The following is a 9690-nucleotide window of genomic DNA, read 5'->3' on the forward strand; positions in this document are numbered from 1 at the left end:
AGGCCGGGTCTGGGACAAAAAAGTGGTGCCCGAGGCCCAGCCCGTTTTCTAAACGGGCCTTGTTTTTTTGCCCAAACCCATATTTCGAGCCTATATTTTTACCCGAACCCTCCCATATTTCGGGCGGGCCGGATGAACACCTCTAGTTTGGAGGAACAATTCTAAACCTCAAACATAAACTGTAAAATAGATATGAAAAATCCCAATAAAATGAAAGGTAAAAATTTCACAGGCAATAGTTAAAATGATGGTGAGCATATTATTTAATTATTTTTTAGACTTTTGTTATATCCCTTTTGGACTTGGACTCGTGTCAACATGACAAGCTACTTGAAGAGGTCCCATAGCCAACTCTCCAACTCAGTCCGGGTGCCTTTATGACTAGCCATTTCGGGTCCCTCAATCCGGGCTTGGGAACTAGGCAACTCACTCTCTCCCCAAGGAACCAAACCACTTAACTCCAGGAGCTATCCACCCGCTTGGTAAGTATCCTTGACAGGCACTCGCTCTTCAGGTGTGAACACACCTTTGATGGCCACAAGACCCATCTTAAGTATAACAACCTCATATTGTCATAATAAAATGGGACTCACAGTGCGTGTCTTACACATCCTACATGTTTTGTATTTTCTCCCTGATGGCAACCTCCCTGCAACGACTTACCATGTCACCACATCCTCTTCCTTGTTGTACACTATATTAATTAATTTTACTGGTGTCATGTTTCAAAAATTCGAACTTAGCTATTTTGTTGTTTGAATGTTTAATAAAAAATGGATTTGGGATTTGAGCAAATTAACCTCAATTTCAAAAAAAAGTAAAATTTAGATTTAAAATCCTTTTAAAAATTTAGAATTTATAAAATCCAAATTCTATTTGGAAGCGAACTTAATATTTTAAAATTTGAATTTATATTTAAAAATAGTGTAAAATAAGTGATACAACTATAACCTTCTTGATTACTTATCAAATCTATGGAATTGTAGGAGGCCTATTTAGTAGTTTTAGTTATATTTGGATATGAGTTAATTTAAGATTTTGAATTTGAAATATTTTATTTTATAAATAAATAGTTTTAAATTCATGAATTTAAAATTTATAAGTTTTGAAATCTAAATTTATATCCAATGGCAAATTATACCCAATCTTACTAAATTATTATAAGATTATTTGATCACTAAACTTCAAAAGTTACAAAATGGTCACTGAACCATTAAAAAAACTTAAAAACATAGTAACTTAAATAAAAACTTCCAAATAGTTCAAGAACTTAAATGAAAACTTTTAAATAGTTCAAGGACTACTTTGTAACCTTTTAAAGTTGAATGACTAAAACATAAACTTACTGTAATTTAGTGATCTTGGGATAATTATGTTTTGATCATCAAACTACAAAACTTTCAACTTCATCACTAACACTTCCAACTGCTTTTTAGATTAAAATTTTAACTAATAATTGTAAATTAAATTATAATTATAATTATCACAAATTATTATACTATTTAAGTAATAACTCTACCTTAAAATTAGTGCAACTTTTTAACTAATAATTTTAAATTAAATGATAATTATTTTTAAATTTAATTTAGTAATATGATAGAAAATAAATTATATTCTTGTTAGTTCAAATAACGTACTTTCTAAGAAAATTTAATTTAAATTATTTATTTTATATTAAAGCATATAATCATTTCATATTTAATATTAAAATGTTTAATGAATAATTCTTATTTAATATAATGGAAATTATATAAAATTAAATAAATAATTCTTATTTTAAAATATATAGAAATGAAATTTATTAAATTATTAAAAACAAATAATTAAAATGAGCTAATATAATAAATATGGAACAATATTTATAAATTTTAAAAATTATAATATTTATTTTGATTTCATTATTTTTAGCATTATTATTTAATAAATAATATTTTCTATAAACAAATCCCCAATCGTCATAATATGAACCAATTGATGCCTGCAAAAGAATCTATTGCTAGCTACTTTTATTTATTTGCGTCCAATTTCATACAATAATTTTATATACAATCTTACGTTAAAATTATTCCATTTTTTAATTTGAATAAAATAATTTTTAAGCATATATTTTAATATTAAAATATTTATCTTTTATTATAATTCTGATTTATGATGAAATGTTTTGATGACTAAATTAATAAAATTTGTAAATATGGAGGGTTAATTTTTTTAAATATTTAGAATTAAGACCAAAGTGATAGAATATATAAGTATTGAGGACTAAATATGTTATTATATTAATTAAAAAAGTCATGTCATTAGGGTGACCAAAACAAAATTGATCGAAAATATTAGTGATGAAATAGAAATATTTTTAAATTCAGTGATTAAAATAAAATTTACTAATTATTAGGTGATTAATTGTGCAATTTGAGAATCAGGTAACCAAAGGGTAAGCAGTCGCATTCACCCATGTGGTACAATGGCGCAATTGCCTTTTAGGTCTACAAAACGAGCCGAAAAATAGGATAAATATGATTCTCACAAAAAACGTGCCGAAAAACGAAGGAAAGGTGTAGGTGAAATGCACGGCCAATGGGAACGCGTGAAGAGTTGTTGAATCCTCCTTTCCACCAAATTTGCTATTAGAATTGGTGCAAATCTGTTGGCTGTTTGTTGAAGTAGATTTGGGTCTGAGTTGTTGCCAATTAGGATAGTGGCCTACTTCTCTTTAAAAACAAGGGTTTTATTTATTTATTTATTTATTTATCCCAATAACTCAAAATTATTAATTATTTATGAAAATAATTTAAGTCAAAATTTATATACAAAAATGACTTGTTCTTCGTAGTGTTTGCCGGTGTCGCTTAACACACTAGTGGCACAAATTTTGATGACACAATCATCGATTTTTTAAAAAAAAAATTTTTTTTGGTGCTACCACTATGTCAGGTGAGAGCAATCTGTATTTTTTAAAATACTCGTTAAGAATATGGGCATTTAGGGAGGGAAAATTTTATTTTTTAATGAGTGTCGTTGGTTTGTGAGGCATCATTAATGGGAATTAAAAAAAATTAGGTGAAACAAAAAAAATTGAGAAAACAGTTGAAATAGAAAAAAAAATAAAAAAAATAAAGGGGAAGCTCTTGACCAATGCTTGCTTCATAGGTGGTTCTTGTCTTGTTAGTGTCACCATTAGTGGATGAAATATTATTTCAAAAAACTAATCTTAGACGAGATAAGATTATGAAAGGAAGAGGTATGAGAGAAAATATAGGGATAAGAGAAAAGAGATATGAGAGAAAGATAGAAACGTGAGAGAGAAAGTTAAATGTGGGAAAAGAAAGAGAATAACAATTATGTAAAATAGATACATGGAAGAGAATTGAATATTTCATGTAAATTAGATAATCAAATATGGGAAAAGAAGAAAATAACGGATATAAAAATAAATATATAAAAGGGAATTTAATATTTAATGGGAAATAGAGAATCAAATATGGAAAAGAAAGAAAATAGAATATATAAAAATAGAAAATCAAATATGGAAAAGAAACAAAATAGAATATAAAAAATAAAGAATCAAATATGGAAAGGAAAGAAAATAACATATATAAAAATAGATCATATTAAATGCCCTTTCATATCTCTATTTTTCATATATGTTATTTTCTTCTGCTCGTATTTGATTCTCTATTTTCATATATTCTATTTTCCTTTCTTGTTCGAATTTCCTTTATTATTCTTTTCAATTGAAAACTCTAATTGTCGTACTCAGTTGTCCTTTTTTATATTTTAATTTATTTATTTTCCTTCTTCTTCTCAATTGAAAACCCTAGCTGTCGTGCTCAATAGGATTCGATGTTGTCGTTTACGGTAGCCATTCGTGCCGGTTTTGACACCAAAGAAGAGATTTCTCCTTCTCGTTGACTTCTACGGTTTAGATCTCCTAATAGTCGGCTCCAAAATTTCTAAAACAATTACCAAAGCTTTGAACTATTCTTTCTACAATGATTTTTTAAAAATATCATTAGTGCCGACTAACATGACAATGGCACTTAAAAAAAATTAAAATTTTAATGGGTGTCGCTTGACATACCAGCGACATAAAAAATATTATTTTTAAAAAAATATTTACTAGTGCCTCTTAACATATCGGCGATGCCCCAAAATATTTTTAAAAAAAAAAATTCTTCGATGTCGCCTAACAGACTGGTGACACCCATTTAAAAATATTTTTTTCGTCCCTAAATTCCCTATTTTTAACGGATATTTTGAAAAATAAAGACTGGTGTTGCCTGACACAATGGCGACACCCACAAAAATTATATTTTTTTAAGCTGATGATTAAGTCTTCATTGGGGGGTGGTGTCGCCGGTGTGTCAGGCGACACTGACGGACACTGTTGAGAATTGGTCATTTTTGTACATAAGTTTTGACTTGGGCCATTTTTGTAAATAATTAATCATTTTGGGCCAGTTGGGTAAAAACGTCGAGTTTTTTCATTATTTTCTCTTAGAAAAAAATTGCATGCAACGTTTACACCACCATGTCAATGTGTAACTTTTTTACCTAATTGGTCCCAAATATTTAATTATTTACAAAAATAACCCAAATCAAAGCTTATGTACGTAAATGACCTATTCTCCACAGTGCTTGTAGGTGTCGCCTGACAGACTGGCGGTACCGCCCCTAATGATGATCCAAATATCTGTATCAACTTTAGTTTTTGTTGAATTTTTCTTTATTTGTTCAAGAGTGAAAAAAAGGGGGGGAAAGGTTTGTGTTTAGTAGGAAAAGAGAAAATAGATATTGTATCAAAGATGAATAACCAATTCTTCGTATACATTCATTTCGAGGGAGTAATTTTACAAGCAACAGTTGGTTGTGTATTTGAATCTTGCTAGAAAATCGAAATGAGGTTCAATAAGAATGTGAAGGTTTAAAAAATGAAATGAAAGATTTGTGTCAAAATAGTTCTCTATTGTGGAAGGACGATGTCCAAACTATTCTACAAATTTTTAGTTTCGTCAAATCCATGCAAATATGTAGAGATGAAACTTGTAGATGATAAAGACATGGGCACTATGATCTCAATTTATTGCTCGATTGGGAACATAAACTTTGAACTAGTTATCCGATGTGGAACCTGTTCAAAATGTCACTCTGTTAAGTCAACAATACGGGTTTGACTTTGATCTTAATGTTGCATGGTCAGAACAATCATGTTATGGAGGGATATCGACATAGGCCGAAAATTCAAACTATAGTGGGACTGCGTATAACAACCCTATTCTGGGTCCCCATTTAGAGATAAATACGGAGGTGGTGGGCATCGATGTAGATGGTGAAAAACCTGATAATGATATTCATTCAAATAACAAGATTAAAGAATTTAATGACCCTGATATAGAAGAGTTCTTGGATGATATCGACGATGAATGTGTTGACGAGGGTGAAATTGTACACCCCTGTCGATCAAGAACTTCAATTATGGCATTGTTATACGTAATGACCTTGGAGGCAACATGTTGAGTGTAGACCCCAATGCGGCGCTTGCATCCGAGTTCCCGGAGTACCCAGATATAATACCTTATCACTAGTTGATGACAAATTCAGAAATGGAAGAGTTATTCATAGGGCAACAATTTACAAATAGTGAGAACTGTATTTTTGCCATTAAACAGTACAGCACGAAAGTGTTGGTAGACTAAAAAGTCGCATAGTCTACATCGATATTATATATTAGAGAATGTTGGAGGTCTAGAGAAGGGTGCAACTGGCGAGTTTGACCGCATTTATACAAATGACCCAACTATGGACAATTTAAAAATTGGAATGGCCTCATAAATGCATTGTTGCACATATGACGCAAGACCATCACAAATTGGATGCAAAATCAATCTGCAACTACATCATACTACTGGTGAGAGACATGCCCACCATTCCTGTATCGATATTAATTGTCGACATACTGACCCAGTTCAAGTACAAGGTGTTTTAGAGGAAAGCATAGTAGGCTAAACAGATGGCCATGAAGCAGTTGTATGAAGACTGGGATGTGTTATACAACGAACTTCATGGCTGGATAGCTATGATGTAGGAGTGCGTGTCAAGTACTATTTTTGACTTGCATACGCTGCCTTCTTTAGGCCTAGATGACCAACTAAAATCGAGGAGAATAATTTTACACCGCTTGTTCTGGATGTTCAATCAATGCGTTAGGGTCTTCCCCCACTGCAAGCCGCTGGCGTAGGTTGATAGTACGTGACTATATGGTAAATATACGTAAATACTCCTAATTGCAATTACACAATATGGTAACTGAAACGTGCTACCAATCACATTTGCCATCGTGGAGTCCGAGAACATAGAATCATGACAATTTTTCTTTACAAACTTATAGAGGCATGTTGTTAGGCAAGACAACATGTGCATTATCTCCGATAGATTGAAGGGTCTAGTTGTTGATATTAGGCGTGTTGAAGTTTTGTGGGGATCGTCTACTGCATCCGCCACATCACCATTAACTTCTATAGAGACTACAAAAATGCAGGCTGGTGGAAACAAGTCGTGAACATGGGAAAATATCGATTTTAATTTAATTCTTAAATATTTTTAATACTTTTTAGAAACCAAAAGGAATGGTAACATGCCGATTGGAATACATACGCAAGGTACGATCTAGAACAACACTTGTTCAGGCACAGGTTGGTGAGGCTTGAGGCTGATATGAATGGGCAAACAAATTGTCTTTTCCAATAGAGGTTGAGTCGCATGGAGCTGTGGCAATGAGCTCAAAGTTTCGATGACAAGTCTCAATACAGTCATATGACGACCAGCCTTGTAGAGGCGGTTAATTTCGTCTTAAAGTGTACACGTCATTTACCAATTTTAATTGTTTTCTTAGCTACGTTATACAAGTTGTAGACATCAATGCCAAGAATGAGGCTGAAACAAGTAAGACAGATAAAGGCGGGACACGTGTATGTCTAATAAGTTAGGAAGGCCATGGATATGAATGCTCAGAGAACAAGGTCGATGAAAGCAGAACTATATTCTCGACACTTGGAAACTTTATAGGTGATAGAGTACATTTACCGTCGCGCGGGGATTCTGGCTAAGTCCTACAAAATTGATCTACGAAACAAGGTATGTGAGTGTGGAAGGTTCTAGACCCTTCGATACACGTTGGAAAACACTTTACGTATATGGGGAATTCGTGACTTGATACGAAAAATTCAAGTAATGTAATATTTTGATCAAATATAACTTTTTTCTTGCTAAAGCATGAAATTTATATACGTCGATAAAAAAATGTTGTTTTTAAAAAATATACCACAAGTAATCAAATTTACAAGTACCAAAATGGTTGGAACCCGGAGTTGTCCGATGGTGTAATGTCGAGGCGACCTTCGTCAGTGTCAGGGTTAATCATTGCAGTTCGGGGGTTGTACCATGGATGATTCTTAAGGTGTATTTATCAAACTTGAAAAATTGTATACTAGATCACAGGTTTGCCCAAGGGTAGAATATTGGAAATACGGGGGTGCCAAGCTAAACATATTAACCCTTATCGATGATTTACGATTGTTGATAATTAGAATTGCAACCGTGCATCTTCGGCTAATATGCGTAGCATTGGAAACTTAGACTAAGGCTATCAACCCGCAACTCTCGATGTTATTGACTTGATCCACTTTATTGAGGCCCTTGTCAATGCATGTGTTTCGAGGCTACCATAATTTTCCCATAGTATAAATAACACACCCCATTCTCTATGTACCAACGTTAATAGTGGATCGAGGGCGTGATATCAAACAAACAAGATTGCTGCCGAGGCCGCCTCTCCATTCGGGCGTTCCACAATGCATTATATTGTTGATGTTCTAATGTTTCAATTATTTCCTTATTTTCCCCTTTTATTAATCTAGTGAACATTGTCAAATATATGTGGAAAGTGTAAAACATGTTGTACACACCCAAATTGTGGCAGAACCCGATCCCCATTATACGACTCAATTGTTGAAAAGTTCAACACAGGTGCGTTGATGCACCGCATAAATAAATAGTTGTGAGCCCATGGGGGAATGATAGTTGCTATGTTAGGTGCAGAATATGACATCCATATGAACTGCGCAATATTTAACATTGTGATAGTTATATTAGGCAAATAATACAATTAAAGAATTTAAACAAAATGAATACAATTTTTTTTAAAAAATTTACATGGTCCCAGACGAATGCCTCTATCATTCTTTGGTTAACTACGAGAATCTTTGACTTTTCAATACCCAAATACGTAAACTATTTGAAAACAAAGCAAACTTTTAAGCACACATTGCCCCCCTAAAAATTCATTATTAACTTTTCTACTTATTAATTTCTGACTCACTAATGTCAGAAATGGCATCTTGTATAGTGCCGATGACTACGAAAGTATCAGACAATTGCTTATATCTTGTGTCTCATGTTTTGTCGCCCGACAAAGCTCATGATAGAGTTGTGCTAATACTTTTGAGCCCCAACTGTATGAATCGACCTAGTGCAAATTGGCCAATAGAGATAAGCAAATTATGTGGACCGTATTATTATTTGCGTTAGACATAAGTAACCCCTATCAACTGCAATATATACGCTTGACTACCGTCCATCAGCTTCCATTCAATGGCACTACTTGATAAGGTTTGAAAATTTTCTCTTAACTTGGAAAAATTTCAAACTCATGAACCTATCTTCCCCATCACTAGGTGAGCGTCCAAGCAATTGATAGCAGAGGCTCGAAGGTTCGACCACTTTACTTAAACTCATTCTTGCATCACCGTCAACTGAGAGCTCGAGTTGTATTGCGACATCTTCGAGGGTGATGGTGTAATAGCTCGATTTTTAGAAATATTGAAAACAGTGGTACGAGACCACCAAATTCAGAAAATAAGCTCGTAAATTTTATTATTTAATAATTACGAGTCAAATATGATTTTTAAGAGATTTTTGAATTAGTAATTTGTGTTTTAAAAAAATTTATTAAGTCAAGAAATTGAGGAAAAGAAGTATCGAGATCTCGATGTTATAAATCGAGCCATAAATATTTTTATAAATATTTACGGAATGTCAATATGGTAGTGTTAAATTTTTGTCAGAAAATTTTAACGTTTCGGCAGTCAATTAATTAAAAAAGACTAAATTGAAAAGATACAAAACTTGCTAAAGTGATTAAATAGCTTAACAATTAAATAAGAAAGGACTAAAAGAGTAAATGGGCCAAGTGGTAGAGACGGCATACCGTTAAAAAAATCAAAGATTTTTATGTATTTAACGACAAAATTGGAATTACAATAAAGTTTATGTGGCCAAAATTTATTTTAAGGATTTCAAGACCATTTCTTCTTAAAATTTTGGTGGGAAACAGCCATGGAAGAGGGTTTAGAGCTGATATTCCATATTTTAGCTTCAAGTAAGTGTAATTCTTACTTTTTCCTTGAAATTTTTATGTTTTTAGACTTTTACAATTAGGTCCAACTTAGTGTTCTACTAGTTTCTCATTTTGTTGAAATTTTAGGAAGATACCATTGATAATTTCATATGGTTTTTGTTATTTTATGATGAAATTGATATGTTAATGGATGTTTAAAGGTGTTTTATTAATGAATTTTGGATGAAAACATGTTTTAGGGATTAAGTTGAAAAGTATTGAAATTGTGGAAAATTCTG

Source organism: Gossypium raimondii, chromosome 2 (genome assembly GCF_025698545.1).
Source record: "Gossypium raimondii isolate GPD5lz chromosome 2, ASM2569854v1, whole genome shotgun sequence".
Classification (NCBI taxonomy): Eukaryota; Viridiplantae; Streptophyta; class Magnoliopsida; order Malvales; family Malvaceae; genus Gossypium; species Gossypium raimondii.